Here is a 25,019-nt window from a genome sequence, read left to right on the forward strand (position 1 = left end):
GTATTTTTAGAAACCACCCCGACCTACCCCTTAGGCGGCACCCCTACTCACTTGAAAATCTGAAATGGCAATATACCACTTGTGGCGCCTTTTTGGAAAGTCCATGAAAAATGCTAAACGACGATCATAACGTTTTTAGGGTGAAATTTAAAAACTACCCCTTACACGCAAAATTAGGTGGACATTAATGAAAAAAGTAATTTTTCCAGCATAAGTTTCAATTTGGGACCCAGCTAAATGAGGCAAATGAGGCATTTTTTAAACCACCCCGACCCACCCCTAGGTGCCATCCCCTGAGAGAAAAAAATACTAAGTGCCATTTTACATAGAGAGCATCGTGCGTTTTCAACGTTAGGATATTCAAACCAATACCAATTCAGTATTAAGACGCTCTGTTTAGATATATAAAATTATTGATTTTTAAAATATTATTTGCAAACTAATGAGAGGGAAGTGAGAAAAATAACATGTTATGTTAGGTAATAAGCTTTTAGACTACCATTTGAGACGCACTGATGTTATTTTGATTTGTACGTTTTGGTTATTGTGACAAAGAATGTTATTAAAAGTATTATTTTTATAGTGTGATATTTTGGGCTTAAGCTTTTTCTTATTTATTTCATCTGAGAATTATATTATACAGGGTGAGACTTAAATAAGTGCCAATCTTTTCAGGACTGGTAGATCTCGATAAAAGAAACATATTTTTTACCGTTTTTTAAATAAGTACAAAATAATCGAGATATTTACTTTGAAAATTAAAAAAAATATATTCTTCGCATAAATTTTGAGAACCACTAGATCATTTCTGGGTTTCCTTTCTTGGGAATTTAACATACTACCTATTACCATATTATGAATATGTTATGTTTTTTACCTAAAAATTAAAAATTAATTTTAAAAAATTGTAAAAAAATTTAAAAAAAAATTAAAAATTTAAATTTTTTTTTCGCGAAAAAACCTCATAGCCCTGTTTCTGGGGTCAAAACTTACTACCGCTGAATATATATGTATTTACTCTGTATAACGTGTATTTATTTAATGGAATCGATTTATGCTGTGAATAATATCAGTTTAAAAGTAATCTAAATATCTACTATTAAGAGCCTTGTTGAATGTACTAGTGTTTTCCGACCGTGACTGCGCAATATCTTACATCACAAAAGGGCACTCAAAAACAATGAATAGTAATAATCCAAAGATATTTGCATCAAACCTTCAACTTCGAGATTCGAAACCAGAGCCTTGGTACCTGCAGGCGGCGACCTGCTAAACTAACAAAAACTCTTCAGGTTTGAATGTAATAAATGTGGCATCTTTTGAATGTATTAAACTACAAACCTTGGTATAAGGACAATTTTTGTATTATTATTATTATTTCTCTATTATTAAATTTGAGAACAGGACATTTGGATTCTTTGAAATAGTGATCAAGGTTTTCTCTGCTCTACTTTTACTTGAATTCCAGGCAGAGTACGCCACTCCTTTCACTTTGTTTAATCAAATCAGTTGGGCTATTTACAAACTTAGCGTTTGATTTAACTTTTCTTCTCAGGTTTCCCTAATATTGCTTTTGTGAAGCGCATTCGAGGTAAGTCACAATAAAAATATTTTTAACACAACGCGGGTTCCTTTATTTCATTTAAAGCGTGTGTTATTATACTGTTGGCCAAAATATTGCCTCTTCAACTTTGTTGAACGACAATGGGTTGTTATATTTCAAACATGAGTTTGTTTGAGTATTTTGACATATGTGCATTGGACCCGACTGGATAATTTCGTCCGATGCCCATTCGTTAAAGTATTTTGGTTTAAACGTATTAAGTAATTGTAAACGTAGAAATTGTGTTATGTTAAAATTTAATTTTTTGTAAAGACAATCAGTCATAGAATATAAAAGTTTAAACACACATTTGTGTGACAAGGAGAGGAAGTGTTTACATTATGGTTAGATTTCGCTATATTAAAATAAGGTACTAATTCACCACTATACATCAAAATTAATGAACTAAAAATTAATGAACTAATACCAGCCTGCAATAAAGTGGGTCTCAAAATAAATTTAACAAGAATTAAAGTAATGTTCAAAGAACTAGTGGAAAGGAAAACACTTTAAATAACACAACATTAAAACTAGTAGAACAATGTATATATTTGGAACAACTAATAGACAGCTCGCGATCTCTACTATCAGAACTCAACAGAAGAATTAAGTTAGCATGGAGCAAGAACGGTAAACTAATAGGATTGCTCATCCTCATAAGACGTACATTCGCCTCTTCCCTCGCTTCAGCTGACAGTTGTGACGTCATTGTAGTCCTTGTCATGATAGTGTGTATTATTAGTTGCCTATGGTAAACTTATAAAAATAACAGCTGATAAGTTTTGAGTTAATTATTTTGTCAATTTTAAATGTGAAATAGGTGTTTTTAAAGTTTTTAGAGCTATAGACAGTATAAATACGTTCATTTTGTGTTGTGGATTGTGACAAAGTGCTTACTAAGTGCCTACGATATTGTTTAATAATTATTTTAAAGCAAAATATGGAAGTACTCTAAACAGAATGCCTGCAAAAGCGCAAAAGGTGATGCTGGGAACTGCTGTTCTTAAAAATGCATTATCCGAGTATTTAATACGATTTATACAGTTAATTTTCTATACTGCATACATATAAGGTGTTTAAATAAATAAACTAAGCAATGAACGTTTTGCATCCGGCAACCAATAATGCACGTGTGTGTATTATTGGTTGCTGGATAAGGACTAATAACCATGACAAGGACAACAATGACGTCACAAAGCGAGGAGTTTTCGCATGCACCTAGCAGACACTTTTGGCTGAATGAGCAGTCCTATTAGGTTAACTATTCTTGAGCATGAAATACTTATGGAAGAAACTCAATCATATTCAAATCTAGAATGCCACTCTATTTAAAGAAGAAAACATTCGACCAATGTGTGTACTACCAGTCATGATCTACGCGTGCGAAACCTGGACATTTAAAACCGACACCAAAGGAAACTACTGGTCGTACAACGTCCAATGGAACGAAATATGCTGGGAATAACCAAGAGGGACAAAAGACCAAGGTAATAGATCATATCCACAGAGTCAAATCCTTCAAATGGCAATGGGCAGGACACCTGGCAAGAAGAACGGACAACAGATGGACCACAAAAATTACAGTATGGTACCCACGGAGAAAATAGCAGGGATAACTTGTTCTCGCAGAGCCAACGTAACCTAACCAACTACAAAGAGAGTACCTAAATATGTGAAGGGGCGACACCATAATTGGAAATGGTTGAATAAACTGAAAATTGTGATGATGATGATACACCAAAAAACTTTACTTTTAAATACTGGACGCACGTTTCGCTAACCATGTTAGCCTCATGGGCAGATGATTAAAACTAGTTTTAGTTAACTTAAAAGTAAGGTGTTTTGATGTATTTTGTGGTGAATTAGTATTTTATTTTGCTGTTGTTACAGCAAAGTTCTAACCTATTTTTATTTTTACAACTTTGGAGACATAAGCTTTGTAGCCCTTTGTAGTATTTTTGTTAGTTAGGCAAATTTGTTTACGAGTCAAGTGCAGCTGAGGAGTAATGTGTCTGTGGTGTAAAAATCCTGTAAAAATACAAAAAATATATATTTTGTGGTTCTTGTTCAGTGGCGAAAAATAATAATTTCTAGGTACGAATGTGGTTAATTTATAAACTAATTACTTTCAATACTTTTTACTTTATACTTAGCTCTGAGTCTTTTCCTTTAAATTATGTATTAAACCAGAATATATGTCCATTTTAAATTGTAAATTTTTTTATATATTACGAACCTTCAGGCTACCTAGGTAGTTCTTCAATAACTGAAATAAAATTTAAACAAAAAGCTAGTAATAACGGTACTTACAATTTGGAAATATATATAATTTTATTCATGCAACATATTCCAGAATATTCTTTTAACAAAACCACCAAATAGAAGCAAAATGAAAAATCGCCAATGCAAAATAGCAGGGAAGCAAAAGCGGAACGCTCAGGCAAATCGTTCGAAATTTTCGCCGGAACGCCGTAACATAAATTCGATAATAAATTAGGGTGGTTTATTTTTTTCTTCTTATTTTTACCTGTACCGGTGTATAACGGTAAAATTCCTAACGGAAGTCTAGTGGCACGTAGTTATCTGCATACATATTGAAGTGAGAACGGCAATCGCATACGAAATTGCCTCGGTGAAGCGCCGATACAACTTATCATTTTATTGACTTGTCGTTTCCAGACTCTAGAAGATTTAGCGAAGGAGGATCTATTTTATTTCTTCTCTGTGGTCACTAGTGACTTTGTCTGCTTCTCTTCTAAAAAAATATACGGTAAACGCGTTTCGGCTGCATTTGGAATTGCTGTTATGTTGTTTTACAGAAATTTATTTTAGGAGAAGTAACTCTTTTATCATATTGATTTTTATTGGTAATTTAATATATCCTAAACTGTGTAACATTTTTTACACACCCTTGCGTACAACAACTTTTCATCCGTAGAGGAGTCATACGTTCGTTCGTATTTTTACATAAAATAACTAAATATTATACTAAGGGTGTATTCCGTTGCTTACCTTAGTTATGGTTTTATGTTCCGTTTCTACACACGGTTCCTGAAAAATTCGGTTATCACCAAGTCCCAAACTAACCAGCGCGAGAAGGCTGGTTTTTCTGGTTTTGTTTGTCTATTAATGTCATTTATGTGACAGTAATCAAGCAAATATTGGAAGTTCGAGTGAAATTCTCATTTAATTTCTATAATTTGTAATAATATTTTGTATTTACATCCAAAAGTAATGGAGGTAGGCAGTAAAAGTAAATAAATTTCATTAACTAAATATATTGACTTTTTAGGACTATTTAAACTTATCATGCAGCCATTGTTTCTTAAAGTCAGGAACATTTAAAGAAAACATGAAAAGCAAGACAACAAATAATCGTGAATGTTTTGTAAGCTATAAAAATATAAATGTTGACTATATTTGTTTATTTATTATTGATCTGTTTTAATATTGGACCTGCAAATCTTCACTTGAGCTCTCTAACGAGTTTAACAGTTTATTAATAAAGTACTTTTCAATATTAAACTCCATTGAAAAGAAGAAGCAAACGTAAAAGCAGAGAATAGGTACATTAAAAATGCATAAAAGATAAATTTTATAATAGAGGTATTGAAATTTAGAAAACGTCAACATTTGACGTTTTCAGTATTTTACCAAACCGTTCCGTATCAAACCGATGTTTTTCAGGAACCGCTCTTTACCGTAGTTTACCGGTCTGGTTCGCCTGGTTTTGCAACGGAATACAGCCTAAATTCTGTAAAAGGTTGGGCGCCGGGCATCATTCACACATAAAAATAGAAAGTTGTAGTTGGTAAAATAAATGAGTATTTTTATTCAGAATAACTTGAAGTCATCATGTTAACTACAAACAGGAGTTCGGTAATGTTAACATTATGAAATTAAAAAAAATGTTATGAAGAAATATTATACTTATCGAACGTACTACCACAAGATGTTTCGGGATTACCGAATAATACTTTTACCTGATACGAAATGCGTTACCCGGCAATTGCCGGTATCGCATTGAGTGTCAGGCAAAAGTATTAAGGTGCGTATTCATTATCCGAACGAACGAACGAAGGAACGAATAAAACTGCGGTATATTTAGACGAGGACCGAACGCATGCGGCCGTTCGTTCGTTCGTTCGCTCGACCATCCGTTTCGAGTCGGTACATCAAAGGCGTTCGCCAACAAATGCCTCCGGTCTTCTCGTGCGGTCCTATCGTACGGTCCCCGTCCATACCACTAGCGAACATTCGTTCGTTCGTTCGTTCGTTCGTTCGGATAATGAATACGCACCTTTAGGTATTCCCGAAACATCGAGTTGTATTCAAACGATTATACAACGAAATAAAGTACATATATCCTTCTTATCTTAAACAAAAATCTTTCTTTTGTCATTTTGTAATAAGAATTGACGGGATATTTTGTGGAACTGACAGAAATGACTTCTGAATTAATATTTCAAAAAATGACAATTATTACAATATAGCCACCAAGCGATAATCACTTAAATGATTATCACTTATTAATCACATCCTTCTTATAGGAAAAATAATCATAGAGTTGTATAATCAGATATACAGGGTGAGTCTTAAATAAGTGCAAATATTTTTAGGGGTGGTAGATCTCGATGAAAGAAACATATTTTCTCTTTACCGTTTTTCAAATAAGTCCAAACTAACCGAGTTATTTTAGTTTCAAAATTAAAAAAAATAATTTTTTTATTAAGTTACCGGACTTTTTCTGTAATTTGTTTTTAAGATACTAAATTTTTTAACTGATAATTTCGAAATTTCACCTAAAAAGGCGCGTTTCTTGTTTGTTTGCTAGTAGCAGTGTTATCCCACACAATAAATAGAAAAAACTTACCTCTGATATTTAAGTAGGATATTATGCTATTATTATTTAATACAGGGTGGCCCATCGAAAACGTTCCGCAAGGTATAACGGCCAGGGTAATTTTTTATTCAGAAAATCCAAAAACACGATAATTTTGTTTGTGAGGGGGACAACTTTTGACCCAAAAATAATTGCAAAATCTTCAACCCTCTAAGCGGGGGTATCATCCCCCAATTTTTTTTAAATGGGAAGGGTGTCAAGTGGTACCGCAATGAAAAGGGATTTCTATTCTCTATACTTTCCCGCTTTGCTTTTGAAAATCGGTCAAGTCATTGAAAAATATGAAAAATTGAAATTTGAAAAGTTTATTTAAACATTTACCAGAGTAAATGATAAGGATAAATTCTTCGATCAATTTGGTTTTTTTTCTTATTATTTCTAGATGTTTACGCATTTTTTCACTTGCCACAAGGTTGAACGATCAGGTGCGGTAATTGCTAGATAGCTGTTCTGTGACTTATGCGTTGAAGTTCTTCTCAATATCGTTAAACTTTTTAACAATTATGGTGTACTCACTTGCAGAAAAAGTGGAAATAATCGAACTTTATTTTAAAAACAATGAATGTGGCAATCGGGTTGCGCAGATATTCAATGAACGCCATCCTGACAAACACCTTTAGGACAAAATTGTTTGCGAGTTAGTAGCAAAATTACGCAAAACTGGTTCCTTTATGAATAAAAAGAGGCAGAGGGAAAATCCTGTAGTAAATGAAGCTATGGAGATATTCGTATTGGGCCAAGTTGCCACGGATAGTACGCTGAGTACAAGAAAATTAGCCAATGAGACCGGTCTGAATCGTACAAGTGTCCAAAGGATATTAAAAAAACACAAGTGCCACCCGTACAAAGTACAGTTAGTACAAGAACTCAACGAAGACGATTTTGATCATCGCTTGCAATTTTGTGAAACTATGAGTGAACGAGTGGCGAATGATAATGTTTTTCCTATTTAATGTGTGTTTTTTCGGATGAGTATACTTTCTTTTTGAACGGTGTCGTTAATCGGCACAACTGTCGGTACTGGGCTGAGGACAACCCCAGGGTTTTTCACGAGGTGCACACACAAAACCCTCAGAAATTGGACGTGTGGGCTGGTATTTTTGGAAATTCTATTGTAGGTCAGTTTAACGATACTGAGAAGAACTTCAACGCACAAGTCACAGAACAGCTATCTAGCAACTACCGCACCTGATCATTCAACCTTGTGGCAAGTGAAAAAATACATAAACATCTAGAAATAATAAGAAAAAACCTCAAATTGGGCGAAGGAATTTATCTTTATCATTTACAACAACGCAAGCAATATGTTGAATATAATGGTCACAGATCGTGTCCTTTTATAGCCACTAGTGGTGCACCGCAGGGCAGCTGTTTGGCACCACTGATATTTTCAATATACATAAATGATATAGTGACCCAATTAAAGAGCTGTTCGCTTTTATTTGCAGATGATCTGAAGATTTTTAGTGTCGTCCGGTGTAAGGATGATTGCATCCGTCTGCAGGCCGATCTTGATATTATCTCTAATTGGTGCGTGGAAAATCGACTTGCTTTAAACACCTCTAAATGTAAAAAAGTGTCCTATTCTCTGAAACGTATTGAACTTGACCACCCCTATACCATAAATAGCGCAATCCTGGAAAATTGTGAGCATGTTAAGGACTTAGCTGTTTACTTGGATAAGAAACTGACTTTTAACATACATATTGATGAAGTATTCCGTGGCGCTCTTAAATCTTTAGGATTTCTCCTGAGATCCACAGAAGGTTTCAATAGTCCATTATGTCTAACGGCATTATACATGAGCCTTGTGAAATCAAAAATCAATTATGCCTCTCAAATTTGGTCACCAATTCACCAGGTCCATATACGGAGATTAGAAAACGTTCAGCGTAAATTCCTAAAATATCTCTCGTTCAAACTGGATGGTGTTTTCCCAGAGCGTGGTTATAACCACTTACGGCTGTTGCAAAGGTTTGATCTTTTATCTATTGAGCAAACTCATAGACTTCACTCTTTATCTTTCCTTTATAAACTTTGTAACGGTCATGCGGACTGCGCTTCGCTATTAGCTCGGCTGAACTTTTTCAGCTCCGCTCGTCCGTACTAGAAATCAAAACACGTTCTACCTGTCAAACGTCAGGACTTGTTTAGCCGGTAAGGCACCCCTCTACCGGGCCTGTACTGATTTCAATGATGTTGAGAGCCTGGCATCTGTTGATATATTTGGCGACTCGCTGCGTCAATTCAGGAATGTTTTGGTCGGGCAAATGAAGAATCCTAACATTTTGTGATATTTTTTATTTTTTTATTGTAGTTCGTTAGATTTAGAGTTTTGCTTTCACTTTATATTTATACTAGGTGTTATTTTTTTTAAGATTACATATAGATTTGTTATATTTTCATTGTACTTTTATGGTTGATTTGTGCTTATGTTAGCTTCATTTATTATGAATGTTCTGAATTTTTAGTGTACACAATTGTCTTTAATTTGGGATTTCCTGTTAGACAATAAACTATTATTTATTTATTTATTTATTTATTTATTTATTTATTTACCTACTCTGATAAATGTTTAAATAAACTTTTCAAATTTCTCCTTCCTATTTTCTCAATGACTCGACCGATTTTCAAAAACGAGGCGTTGAAATATAGAGAATAGAAAGCTGTTTTTATTGCGGTACCACTTGACCCCCCTTCCCATTTGAAAAAAGTTGGGGGATGACACCCCCGCTTAGAGGGTTGAAGATTTTGCAATCATTTTTGGGGCAAAAGTTGCCCCCTCACAAACAAAATTGACGTGTTTTTGGATTTTTTGAAAAAAAAAATACCCTGGCCGGTATGCCTTGCGGAGCGTTTTCGATGGAAATGTAGTTTTTTAGGGAAATTTAAAAGAAAATTTTTCAACATCTTTTTTGCAAAAAAAACCTCATTGACGTGTCTCTGGTTTCAAAATATACCACCCCTGAAATTATTTGATGTTATTTAAGACTCACCCTGTATAAAAAAATTATGTCAAGATGGTGAAATGCAGAAGAGAAAAATACTTGGAAAAACAAATTGTTATAATTAAAGTTATCAAAATATATAAACGCTAAAATTTATATAAAAATTATAAACGAATTTTCTTAAATTCAATTTTATTTAACGAGTTAAGTTAACAACGTTAATTTTTATAGTCGCATTTTCTATATTTTATTTCTACTCATCAGATAAGAAATAAAAATAAATATATAATGTTATTATGATTTATTAATGTCAGTATTGGGGTGGCCTTATTTAATCAACTAAAACCAACAAGCGTGAAAAATAAAAGGTTTTATTAAATGTGAAGTATAATTTTTATACCTTTGGATCTGTAATTTTCGACCGAAAAGGAAATATGGGTCCGGAAATCTTTAATTTAGTATTTTCCACCGACACATTTGTCAGTTTGGACACGCACCGAAGGGGTGCCTGCTTTCCCCTCACATTCAATTTCAATGCCACAAATTTCTCCCTTTAGGTATTTATAGATTTCAATTTTTCAATAGATTTTTCCTGTTTGCTTTTGTAAGCAAATTCTTTTTCTCCGGAGAAAAATGGCAGTTTAATATTGGATCATAATTATTTATTGATTTGTTTGGAATTTTGTAATATTTTGTTATGGATAATCAGATACATAAAACACACAGGTTGGAATAGGACTTTATTCATTAAAATATACCACTGGTATAGCACAATACACTCTTGGTTTTGGTCTTGCAGAGTACAGTCTTGGTTTGGTTAGTTGCAAATTAGGCAAAGAAAATGAAGTCCTCCTACTCTGGGTGCCTGCTCACCAAGGAATAGAAGGCAATGAAAAAGCAAAGATCTAGCATGGAAAGGAGCAAACACTCCACTAACTAGACCAGAACCGTTCTGTTCTCCAAACGGGAACCAACTGAAAGCGAAACTGAAGAATCTGGAAGACTTACAACCGTAACTTGGAATGGGTCCTCCAACGGTCTAAGACACTTGAAAAAGTTCCTCAGAACTTACGACCGAGAAAAATCAAAGGTTTTTCTTGATTTAAGTAAAAACAATCTTCGGATTGTTACGAGGTTTCTAACAGGACACTGTCTCCTCAACGAACACCTCAGTAGGCTGAAGCTGAGAAACAACGGCGAATGCAGATTCTGTGGGGAAAATGGGGAAACACCAAAACACCTTATCACTGAGTGCGCCGAGACGACGACCATTCCTGCCATGAACTTTGGTACGACTGAGGTCGAGGATGGACAGCTGGCCTCAGTGGAGCCGTCTCAGATACTGGCTTTTGTTAAAGCCCTGAGAATGTATGATGAGTTATAACTCGTTATAACTCAAGAAAGGAAATTGACGTTAAAATTCCCAAAGTGGGGAATAAAACTAAAGTAATTTGGAAGTTAAAAACAGGTTAACAGGTTATAATGTCTTGTATGAAATATGGGCTATGAAGTCAAAAATAACCGACCTGAGGTCATATTACTAAAAATAGTCATAATTTATACTACCTACATTTTAACATGGAAAATAAATTTTCACGTTTCGTGAAATTGATCGAGACCCGCCGTGATTGGTTGTTTGTTTTTATTGTTAACCCAGATTAACAAAAACAAACAACCAATCACGGCGCGTCTCGATCGAATTTCAGGAAACGTGGGAACTAATTTTTTATAACACGGGCTTATATTTATCATGCAATTTAGTGCAATTGCAGAAGGCAATCAAGGTCAAACGTTGTTTTGTCTTCAGAAAAATAAATAAACATGGAAAAACTGATATAAAAACAGTTACCGATGGTAAATTAAATTGGCTATTTCTCGAAGGTTACACAAGAATATTTAGTTTTAATCATTGTCTAATATTATTAATTATTACAATATATTAAAATAAAATAAATAAAAAATAAATAAATGTATAAAACAGTGACTAACTAGCGGTCTACCATTTATCGGCTTATAATCCACGGTATTGCGCCTCATGAACAAAATATACATAAAATTATTTAAAAAATCGTCTAATTACCTATTATTTCCGGTTATGGTAAAGTTATATTTATACTATTGTCTGTTTAGTGGATGATTTTGGTTTTGTTTTTCTAGTTTTAATTGTCTAAATCCTCTGCATATTAAATATTAGTTGAATGGATTTATATCAAACCATCTTGGGTGCTAATAAAATATCGTTTGCAGATTTTTATTAAGAACCATATAAGAATATTTCATTTCAATAATGTGCGTGGACCATACTTTTGTTGACTCATCAAGCAATACTACTGTTATATTAATCAATTAAGGCCGTAAACAAACATATCATATACAATCTTATATACTAATTCATTATAATAAAATTAAATAATAAAAATATTGTTATAAAATTTCTGCACTATAAGTGAAAATTTTTGTTCCTAAATATTTACTGTAAATATAATAAACGCGTGTTCAAATATTAATTCTGTGGAATATGTATCAATACAACATAAAACGAGATGTAATTAACGAAGTATCATCGTAGCAATAGATACTTTAGAAACGTCTAGGTTTACTTATTTCACTGAGAGTTTAAAAAAAAATCCTTTGCCTCCGGTACAGATACTGCCACGTTTTGGAAATAGCTCAAAACAAAACAAAATTGAACGAGGCAACAAAAAACGCTAAAAAATCCCTCCTCGCCCTCCTCACAAATAGTTTTCAGGCGCTTTTAAGAATCGAAAGTAGGTCGAGACAAACCAAAGTGGGTCAAGACAACTGGAAATAAATCGAAATACGTAAAAGTTGGGCGACGAAATGCGACCTTAACATGTTTCGGGTTGTTTCGGGCATAGTGTGTACGCTGTTTAATATTTAAAATTTCATAATAATTTATATACTACCAGTTTCAAGCAAAAAACATTCAGATAGTAATACCCTAATCAGCGTTTTATTAAAACACTAAGAAGAATAAATAATTAATAAAACGTACCACCACATGTTACTCAGAATATTAAATAGAAAAAAATAATTTAGCTAATATATCTACCGAAATTTAGTAGCCAGAAATCCAGATATAATAGAACCAGTCAGAAGACAACAACCCCTAATAAAAGTTTACGAGAAAACTTTGTTAGAAGTTTGGTAAACTTTTATTACGCTAAAACAGATTTGTATAGGTTTTATTTTCCTTTCAATAAATATTTATTGAAATTTGACATGAATGAATAACTGTTGAAAAAATAACAAATTATGTAACTAATATAAAAACAATCTAAATTAAAGACAGGAAGAAATATTTGTTTATCGTTTTCCATTATAAATGTAACTAAATGTCATTTCAAAAAAGATGTGTGCATATACAAAAATTTAAATATTTATTTACCGTTATCATTGACATCTTTTGATTACGACGTGTTAATACTATAAATATTGATGCAATTATCATCAAAATAAATAATTTTCATAATATTAAAACTTCAAAATCAATCTTTTTTCAATTACCTTCAAAAATTCATCCATTTACGGCCAATTTATAACTCAAAATACACTCAGATGCAAAAAAAGCTCAACGGAAAAAATGTTGGTCAAATTTAAAGTGTTATATTTTTGTAATTTTTAGCCTTATTTTCATGAATTTTTTAGTAAACTGTATATAATTATATCAACTTTAATTTGTAAATTCAGTTTTTCTACAAACTTTAGTATTTGGCATTTTATACAGGGTTAATCGAGGGGTTGTTTTTTGTACCTTAACTTTAAAACACCCTGTGCCATTTCATCTGTAAATTTTCCTAAAATTCAATTTTACAGTCAGAATCATGTCTCCTGTGCATATTGTTTTTTTGGATCATGTCAATACATGCCTTGGTTAATTTTTAAGAGCATAATGAACTTGCCACAAACAATGTGCAATTTTTTCAATTATCATTTCTTTTTGGAGTTATTTTTCAATATGACATGGCGGCTTTGGTGATTATTGTGAACTATGTACTACTATGAATTGCCTATCATGTTCCAGGTTTGGGAAATGCTTGGCAGAAGAGTTAGAGGTAGCGAAACAGTACCAGCTTCATTAAATTACCTTCGCTTGGTCCTTAAAGAAGAATAATGAAAAAACATAATGCAAGGTATATGCAGCCTCAATGACAGTATGAACGGACGTATACAGACAGTTATAGCAGCCAAGAGAGGCAATGCATAGTATTAGGGTATTTTTTACATTTTTTTTTTCTGTTTGTATACTTTTTTTATTTAGTATTGAGTTTCCAATGCAGCGTATATGCATATGACTTTACCTACAACAATAGTCACCAAAATCCATCTCTCCATATTAAAAAAATACATAAAAAACTCATGATAATTGAAAAAATTGCAAATTGATCGTGATCAGTTCATTTCGCTCTTAAAAATTAACCAAAGTATGAATTGACACAAATCAAAAACAAAATGCTCAGGAGTCATGGTTCTGACCGTAAAATATAATTTTAGGGAAATTTACACACGGCATTACTTCATGGGGTGTTTTAAAGTTAAGGTAAAAAAACAACCCCTCGATTAACCCTGTATAATATGGCAAATACTAAAAGTTTAAAAAAAGACCTAGTTTACGAATTAAAGCTGATACAATTATATAAAACTTGCTAAAAAATTCATAAAAATAGGGCTAAAAAGAACAAAAATATAACACTTTAAATTTTACCAGAAATTTCTCCGTTGCGTTTTTTTTTGCATCTGAGTGAATATTATTATGACACCTGCAAAATGAAGAATTTTTCGCAATACTAGCATACTAGTATTGCGAACACTAAAACATTTTACTTCGAACTCTGGACATGCATTTCTCTAACCAAAATTCATACAGGTGCTTAAAACTAAAACCAAAAAAATAAAACTTCAATTTCAATCACTAGCTGATCTAAACTACCAGTAAGCGGCAAACCTGCTTGCACTGTGTTCGCACACTATTGATATACACTGCTCATTCACGCCGGTTCGAGGCCGGTTGAGATCGGATATCTCGTGAGTAAGAGTTGATTTAGACACTTCCTAAATTGGTAGGCCTTTGACCATGATATGGCCGAGGACCGCAGTTCGGATTCCGCGTAAAGAAAGTAAGCCCCGTCCAGATTGGCCCTGGCAGCAAAAACGAGACGTTAACTGAAATCTTTACTTTAATCATACAGTCTCAGGGCTTTAACAAAAGCCAGTAGAAATATATACTAGCAGTTAAAATACTTGCACTTATTTCTGAGGCACCCTGTATAATAACTACGGTTAACAAATTAAATGTAGAATTCCGAATATTTACCCTTGCACATAATTTAAGTACACTTAATAATTTAAGCATTAAGTTGTTGTTTGGAACGATCCAAAATGATTAAAATTGTTGGATATTCCGATTTTGTTCATTTGGTTGACACAACAAATTTAATAAATTAAAATATTTATTAGCTCTTACCACAAGGCGGCAAAAGAAATGAGAAAGTAAATAATATTATGATTATTTTTTAACGATATTAAATTAGTTTTCCATAATAGTGAGACTAAATAAGACGAGATGAAAAATAAATGGATATAATTTGAAGATTTTTTAATTTACTTTTTGAACAAGGGTCTCAAATTAAATAAAGAATAGGTGTTAGGTTCCGTACTCGTAATAAAGTTAAATAATAAAACGCATACTAAGATTTCATAAACCGTTTATTTTCTTTATTCCAAAAAAATGTTTGTTACAAGGTGTATAACAAATAACAATATAACAAATCTGAAATTAGTAGTAAAAAGTTCTACATTCTCTTTAAGCAAAACCTTTATAAGGGCGTATCATATTAATCCATCTTATTTTGTTACTTCCTACTTAACAGTCTTTTAAAATCGTCCAACTATACCATTTTGATACTTAATGAATAACTAACTTCCACTCAAAATTAATTCTGTAATGATTAAAAGTTATGTTGCATATTCCGTTCAATTTTTCAACTTGTTTACAAAGTGGGTAAAAAACTAAGCTTACACTTTTGTAAGTATTTTTGTATGTTGAACTCTATAGTTTTATAAAAAATAGTATATTTTTACAATAAAAAACGATTTTACAAAATATCAGTGAAATCTTGAAATTTTTCGAACGATTATTTGTTTTACTTACCATCGGTACCAATCACACATCCTAAAATCCCCTATGGCAGGTTTTCCAATTCAGTTTGGGACTCTCCGTATAATTGTCTTGTTTAATTAATAATAAAATTATTATACTATTCTTATTTTTTATATTTCTTCTTATTAATTATGAAACTATTTTACACCCGGCTACACAATTTACAATTTTTTTAAATACCGCTATAAAATCTCCCTAAATTATAAATATTTAAATCATCTCAAAATCTAGTTCGAGCTTTTCATTTACCTTACCTCTTGCTTCAACCTCGCTTAAGTACACTTACTCCTCGTTTGTAGCTATTACCCACTTTCGTTCCTTGTAGCTAATGCTCGAAACTAAATTATTACATTAAAAAACCGCGTAGTGGATGATTTATAGACCCACTACTGTTTTTTTTATATTTACAAAAATTTTATTATATATTTTCCCGATTTATTTCTTCCTATCCACTTAGCTCGTTATCAGCCTATTCCGAAAAATTTAAATTTATGGTAAAACGCTACTAGGGAGATACGTAAGCATGTGCATAAAAGATTTTTTTTCTTCAGTGGTTAACTCAGTTATTTTAATTTGAGATGCGTTATTCACCCGTTTTAGCATGCATGAATATTTTAGTTTATTCAGAGTAAAATTATAATAATGTAATATATTTTTAGGAGAATGGATTTTAATTGAGTTGGCAAAAATGTACTTTTTGAGTCCAGATGGAAATCCATTTCTTCTGTATGTTGGAGTTTTTAATGGGATAAATTGTGACAACACGTAAAATATATTTATTATAGAGGGTCCGGCAATAGTGCGTCGGGTATCTGTAGCTTTTGGAATAAAAAACTTGAGAATTTTCTTTAAGTGCATACCTAAAGTATGTACCAGTATGTATTTCAGGAAAATATTTTAACTTCTATAGGGTGGCTCAAAAAAGTGTGAGTGGACCTGTATGATTTTCTTTAAATGGAACACCCTGTATATTATTGCATTTTTGGCTTCCTTTCAGATAACTTTACATAACCATAAGATATGAATATTATGTATTTCGATAGTTTCAGAGATATTAAAAAATAAATAAAAAATATGCTATATTTTTCAGCCCTTCTTAAAAAAATATTAAAAATACAAGAACTGTTCTGAAATCAAAACTATATTAGATATTTACCTTAGATGGTCTGTTCTTAATTTGCTATAAATAGGGTAATCGAAAATCATAGAGAATGTTCAATATTCTAAGCCAAACTTTCTAAAATATAAAATATTTTTTCTTTGTTTTTTTAAATGGAACACCATGTATATTATTTTTTTATTAGATGGAGAGTTAAAAAGATGAACATTTTTTGTATTTTTTGGTTTTCTGGTTTCGCAGATACACGCAGTATTATTTCATATGGCGCTTTCAATGGTAAAATACGAAAGAAAACTCATTGGGTGGCTTTGATAAAAATTTACTGCGGAAAATGCCATATGAAATATAATACCGCAAATATCTGCGAAACCGTTAAAAATTTTGAAATACTCTAAATACAAAAAATGTTCATTTTTTAATTGTCATAAAAGATCATTTAACAAAAAATAATATACAGGGTGTCCCACTTAAAAAACGAAGAAAAATTATTTTATATTTTAGAAAGCTTGGCGTAGAATTTTGAACATCCTGTATAATTTACGATTTTCATATTTATAGCAAAGTAAGTACAGACCATCTAAAGTAAATACCTAATATAGTTTTGATTTCAGAACAGTTCTTGTATTTTTAATAATTTTTTTAAGAAGGGCTGAAAAATATATATTTTTGATTTATTTTTTAATATCTCTGATCGAAATATATTTATTCATATCTTAGGGTTATGTAAAGTGATCTGAAAGGAAGCCAAAAATGCAATAATATACAGGATGTTCCATTTAAAAAAAATCATCCAGGTCCACTCACACTTTTTTGAGCCACCCTATAGAAGTTAAAATATTTTCCTGAAATACATCCTGGTACATACTTTAGGTTTGCACTTAAACAAAATTCTCAAGTTTTTTATTCTAGGAGCTACAGATGCCCGACGCACTATTGCCGGACCCTGTATTTCTTATAAAAAACATAAATTCGTAAAGCTTATTACAAAAAATATGTAATAATCACAATAAATTTTAAATATCATTGACCGTAATCAATTGCAAACTAATCTTAATTCTAACTATTGAGGTTATACAGGGTGGTCCGAACTGTATTCCGAAAACTTCGGCAGCTTATACTGCATCAATAAGTAAAAAAGGTCGTATAAACTTATGTGCGTGTTCATATTGGTACCACTCGAGCATAGAGAGCAGCGCGATGCTCGCGAAACATCGCATGTCAATGTGAACACTCTAATTTAAAACCCACAGCTTGAATTATTTTAAAAAATATCTATACCTATGTGGGGATTCATCTCTCCAAAAAAATCCTATAAAACACACAATCTACAAAATAAAATAGTTATTTTTTGTAAACACTGCTACGTGAATCCAACGGAAACTACTTGTCAGCAGTTAGGTTTACAGATAACTAAATTTGTCTAACGAACAAAACAATGCTTAACGTTTCGGAAAGTTTATATCTTTCCATCAACGGAAGCAAAAAAAATTAAAGCATAAAGAAAAAAAAACTATAAAATATTTAAATGCAACTATTCGAATTGAATTATTTTGCGGCGCCACTCAACTGGCATCGCGCAGCTCTCAACGCTTGAGCGGTGTCAATGTGGACACGCACTATGTCCTAAAATGCTTCGTTTCGGAGATACAGAGATATAGGGTGTAGAAATTTCATTTTTATATCGATTTTTTTCTAAATAGTTTTTGTACTAAATTTGGTATATGGATGAAAATTAGTATTTGGGGGTTTTATAACACAAATTTGATCTCAATGTCAATATTATGACTGCTACTTGTAGGGACCGCAATCTACATCTTTTTTAACTGTTTTGAAGAGTAATAACTTTTTGTCAGTCCCTGTACAAAATTTCTTTTGGTAAAAATCGCTGCGAGCAACCGAGATATTTGGATTCTTAATAATCAATACATGTCATCAATGACAAAAATTAAAAATTTTTACTCGAAATATATTTGACTGAAAGACTGAACTAATAATTTTACCTGTATTCTTACCAAACTGAAGCTGTTAAACCTAACTGTAAGTTTTCTAGAAATTTTGCGATTTTTGGAAAATCGTATTTAAGTTAAAAACAAGCAGTTTTTCTTAAATTCAATCGAAATTTACGGAACTCGCGATGGCCATTAACAAAATTTTGGAATCGGGATGTCTTCTATTAGGGAAACTTCTCCCATACTCTCTTGAAGCTTCTTCGGCGTTTCCCTTGCAAAAATCATAAATAACATGAATATCGGCATATTTAAGGTTTGTGAAAATATTTTGCATTTTTAAATAATAATTTAACAAATATAATATTTAACAATAAATAATTAGTCAAATATAATAATAATAATAGCTCCAGTATATAGCGTTTAACGCCTTGGGAGTAGCAAGGTACAGCTTGCCATACTAGAGCCGTTCGGTATACAAGGAAGGTAATGTGGGGGTAGCACTACGCTTCAACCGCCTATTATTACCTCAGGACTGTGAATCCCAAGCACTCATTTAAGGCTGAGTCAACCTAGGTACCCAAACTATTTTTATTTTAATAAAAAAATAGTCGGCTGCTGAAATGCCGGGTTTGGGATTCGAACCCACTACCTTGAGATTGGTAGACGAGAGCCTGTACCTCTACGCCATGCGCCACCGTGCAACTATTAGTCAAATATTCAAACCAATAAAGACAAAGAGTATTTATTAATACTTTGACACAAACGTCAAATTTAAAAACAAAGGTATGGAAGGCCAAGGCCAACTCTATTGAATATTAAATTACAAAAATAATTTTACTCGTCATTTTACGTAAGAATTTTACCTAATCTTAGTAAAAATTACAATAAATAACTATTATAGAGTTGTTCGGATTTGAAATAATTAATGCCATGTCAATTTTCTAAATATCAAAAATTTTAGGAAATGTATGATAACAAGATTTCGGTCAAACCTTTAGCATCGACTCGTTTTAACGGAAATACGATTTTTGAAAAATTACGAAACTTCGAAAAAATTGACATCAATTAGGTTTTAAAACAGCTTCTGTTGAACCTTTGGTATAAGAACGTTTCGAATATTATTAATTTCCTCAAATGTCTATTTAGTGAACATGTTTAATTTTTGTCATTGAAGGCCATGTATTGATTATTAAGAATCCAAATATCTTGAAAACGGTTGCTCGTAGCGATTTTTACTAAGACATTTTTTACGTAAATTAAGGCGTAAATATATATCTTTTCACTCAGTAGTGTAATACAAGGACAGACAAAAAGTTATTATTCTTCAAACAGTAAACCACATGTAGGTGGCGCCCCCTACAAGTAGGAGGTATGTCGACATCGAAATCAAATTTCTCATGTTAAAAAAAAACCAAATACGAATTTTTATCCAAATACCAAATTTAGTTCAGAAATTATTTGAAAAAAAACCGAAATAAAAATGAAACTTCTACATCCTGTATCTCCGAAACGAAGAATTTTAGGATATATATATTTAGGACTGATTTTTATCTGCAGATTATGCCGCCGAAGTTTCCAGAATACAGCTTGGACCACCCTGTATACTAGAGCATGACTTTCATCTTTGAAAAATTTGGATGCAGTCAAGCGTCAGGTTCTCCATTTGTTCTGCAGTGGTGTGTTTTTTAAATGGCTGCCCGTGGTGTTAATCATCGAATAAAATGGCTTCTTTAAATTTACATTTTTTTAATGAGATTCGATAACCCGTTCTTCTGACTCATTTATATTGCGATCCTTAGACCACACACACACACACACACACACACATCGAATGCAATAACTGACTTCATTGTCTCATCTCTTTGTTTTTCGAACTCGTTAAGTCGTAGAGGACGTTTAGTCTCCCCAATATGCGACTCACCGCATTCACAAGGGACCTGGTAGATGCATTTTTCTTTTATTTTCATGTTTCCGGTCTTAATTTCATAATCTATTTTACAAAATTAATCTTGATAAATCTTAAAATCAATATTGATTATGTTCAAATGCTCTTAGTAATATTTGTTGTCGATGATCGCTTTAAATTTTTATGGTATTCAATATTATTAATATAGGTTATAATCCTGTTACTCGACGAATTTACTTTTTTGAGCAAGTTTACTGGGAGAAACTTAACAAATTTTATTGATTATATTCTTTTTGTAATTATCCGACTCAAGTATTTTTAAAATAATTTATTTCTTTATTTAATGATGCCTGGTTAATAATATTTTATTGTTGCTCATTTATAAAAGTTAAATATTAAAGTTAAAAAATATACATAGTTTATTTTAAATATGTAAATGAGAAAGCAGATATAATAAGTACACTTATCGACAAAATTATCAAATATTTTAAATTTTAAAAATGTTTCTCATGTATATAAATTTTAATGAATGCCATGCAACAAACAAGAAAGAACAATGTATTTTATACCTATTACATAAGGAATATTAAATTATTATTGACAGTAAATCGCAAAAAAAAGTTAAATTTATGAAGGATACTTAGTTTAAAATATTTCAGAAGTAAGTAAGTAAAAACTTTTGAATGGAAAAATAGGGAATAGTTAATAATGAGTTTTCCACCTCGAGCTCTAATTACTGCTTGCATTCTCGGCATTCTACTAATTAACGTTTGAATATATTCTTCTGGAATTGGCACTCCACGCTTTTCTAGTGTATTTGGAACAGATTCATACATTCTTCGATCAATGAGGCCTACATATGGCAAAACATGATCTAGGATAATATTTTCAATATACCAGTCAATGGTCATTCGTCCAATATTTTCTATGAGTTCGGTGCGCCACCTCCAAAACTAACAGTCTATATAAGGTTGCAGCTTCTGTATCGTTCCCCGACTTCTATCTATAGACATGATTTCACCCATCTGGCTTCCATAATTGTATTTTACTCTCATCAGTGAATAGAACTTTTTTCCAGTCCTCGATATTCTACTGAATATGTGTTCTGACAAATTGCAATCGACGAGTTTTGTGATTTTGGAGAAGACGTGGAACTTTGGCAGGTGGTCTTGGCTTTAAAACCACTTCTTTAATCTTTTTCTAACCGGTCTCGAACTAACATAACTTGTCTTACATTTAGTAACTCATTTTTGAGGTATGTGGATGTCAATGTGCGATTTCAAGTAGAATTAAGTACCATAAAACGGCCATCAATTGCCAATGTACACCATTTGCGTCCTTGACCGCGTCTTCGTACAAAATATCCAGTCTGTTGATATATTTTTAAAACATTTGATACTGTAGACTGACCTCTTCTAAGACGCCGTGCGATTTCTGTTTGTCTATATCCTTCCTCATACAAAGTTACAATTTGTGCCGCTTCAGCCTCACTGCAATACCTCACTGGTGACATATTTCTTTTAAATAGAGAAAACAACAAATAAAGATCACTAACAAATTACTTAAATTCACTACAAATAACTTAATTCAATATAATTTTTGATTTATGTAAGGAATTTTTTTAACTCTCAAAGAGGGCTATAGAAAATATACGCCATTAAACTAATTAAATGTCAAAATATTTTAAAACAAATGAATATAGTCGCTTACTAGATGAATAACATTAGCAAATTTATAAATTTACAACGATAATATAGAATCATGTTCGAGTAATAGTAGTAACAAAAAATATTCGATAATTTTGTCCATGAGTGTAGAATTGTGATATAACAGTTATATTTCAAATGAAATACGTTCAATTACTTTTAAATAAATATCCATAATGCATATACAATAAACATTCACGTACAAACATCAAATAAATATAAAATCCGTCAATAAAATGTCAATAATCCTCTGATAATATATTTCTAACGTAGAATAACACACTCCTATTTCCACAAATCAACGAATGGAATATCGAAAGCCGCAATCGAATAGAAAGATGATTGCATATATTTGGATTTATATCGGGAATCAATGTCGTCCCACAGGATCGAGCATGGCACATAATTAAATAGTAGTGTAGCGGTGCGATCTCCGGAGGCTGGTGCTGTATTGACAACATAATGACAGACGTCGCTCTGCGTTTTGTTACAAACGTCATTGAGCGTATCAGTCACACTGCTTGTTAATTACGTACGATCAATCAACGGAATTAACTAGGAACGTCTTATAATCTCCACCGTTTATTACTACAGAATTCATTAATTAATAACAAGAAATTATTATAAGCGTATAAGGAACGTTCAAAAAATAATTTATAAATGTAAATCTTGTTTTTGAAAAATTGTAAATAATGTGTATTTAGTAATTTTTGTGGTGGCTGTATTATTATTGGTATTTTGCAAATAAAAAGGACTAGTAAATGAAAAGGTATTTTGTTGTAAAATTCCTTGATAGTTGCTTATCTCGACGTATTTTTTTTTCAGATTTTTGCCGCCGATCTAAAGAATACAAAGACATGTAACGCCCATATACGGGCTGCAGCTGAATTTGTCAGACGCCATCATATTGGAGCCTACGGATGAATCACTACCTCGTCAACAGTGACAATTTTAGCGATTTTTAATAATTTGTTGTGTGTAGTGAACTTTGTTTAAACTGTATTACAATGGTGATGTATTCAGCTTTCAACTGTAAAAGCCGCATTGGTAAGAAAATGTCAAGAGTTGCAAGGAGTAAATACAAAGAGTATTTACTTATGAAAGGTGCCCGGTGGCGTAGAGGTACAGGCTCTCGTCTACCAATCTCAAGGTGTGGGTTCGATTCCCACACCCGGCATTTCATGAGCCGACTATTTTTATTAAAATAAAAATAGTTTGGTTACCTAGGTCGACACAGCCTTAAATGAGTACTTGGGATTCACAATCCTGAGGTAATAATAGGCGGTTGAAGCGTAGTGCTAGCCCACATTACCTTCCTTGTATACCGAACGGCTCTAGTATAGCAAGCTGTACCTTGCTACTCCCAAGGCGTTAAACGCTATATACGGGATCTATTATTATTATTTACTTATGAAACGCAGTAAACAGTCCACTCCAACTTTTTAGCGTTTTCTTATTGAATTTGGTAATTATTTTTGTGATACTATACAGGTTGTTACCTGAACAGTTACTTATAGGGGAACAGAATGGCAACACTGCTTATTGAGAACGCATGCACTTATAGGGTTTAATGCCGACTCGTCCCGTCGCGTCGTCTATCGACAAGCGGACCGAGGTAGCCATATTTGAACAATAAAGCTCTTGCCGCGAGTAATAAACAAATTAACAACCTGTATGTACTTGATATGTGCTAATCGTCGATACTAGTTTTGTACCTTTTGTTAACATTTTAATACGTTTTTTTCGTAATTATTTAGTATGATACCACCGCCAGCACCATAGACGTAGTAAAAACATTTATCAAAAATATAAATATCCCTTCAAGCAGTTAAGTTAAGAAAAATATAAGGCCACGGCACTGTTTGGAGCCATGGTAACAATTTGGTCTCGGGTGTTATATGTCCTTGGATTCTTTAGTCATTGTTTACCGCGGATTGTCAGCGTGTTCAAGATTTAGTTTAGTTTTGCGCCGCTGCGCGCTTATAGCCGTTTACAGCGCAGCGGATAGAGAACTGTACCGCAGTTCTGCTTTCAGTCGATAGAGTGGGTGGTTGTTCGAGACAGCGTTGTCAGAACTATGGATTAATCTGTAGATTTACGGATTTTGGGTACACGGTACGTTAATAATGCGGATTTTCTATCATTAAAATCTAAGAGTTTCCATCGCATGACGGGCCCATAGTCCATAGCAGGCGATATAATTATAATAATAAAGAAATATGATAAAGCCTAATTTTAATCAAGATACATTGATTTTTGTTTCATCTATTCGTTTGCATGAAATAAAAATATTGAAAGACAGGAATATAGTGTTATATTTAAAATATTAATTTTTGTTGTTTATTTTGTGTTTAACACGAATAAATATTCAATGCATAAACGTGAATTTTTCATTCAAAGATATTTTGGTAAACGTATTACAGATATTACATATTTTACTCTGGTAAAACTATTGCTCTCAGTTCCACCCGTGTTCGATATGCCTTCGCTGGCCCATTTAGAGGAAATGAGTGTTTTATGCGTTGGCTCCAGAACGAGTTGGAGCTCCACCGTACAGCACTTGAGACGTAAGGGGAAATCAAATTAGCCTTGTCACGAATTCGCCCACTAGGTTGCGTATCTTCACAATTCTTTCAATCGACGCTTTTACAAAATAATCTATACTAATATAAATATTAAATCCTTATGTAATTGACTCACTGA

Source organism: Sitophilus oryzae, unplaced genomic scaffold (genome assembly GCF_002938485.1).
Source record: "Sitophilus oryzae breed Bouriz unplaced genomic scaffold, Soryzae_2.0 scaffold_111_pilon_pilon, whole genome shotgun sequence".
NCBI lineage: Eukaryota > Metazoa > Arthropoda > Insecta > Coleoptera > Curculionidae > Sitophilus > Sitophilus oryzae.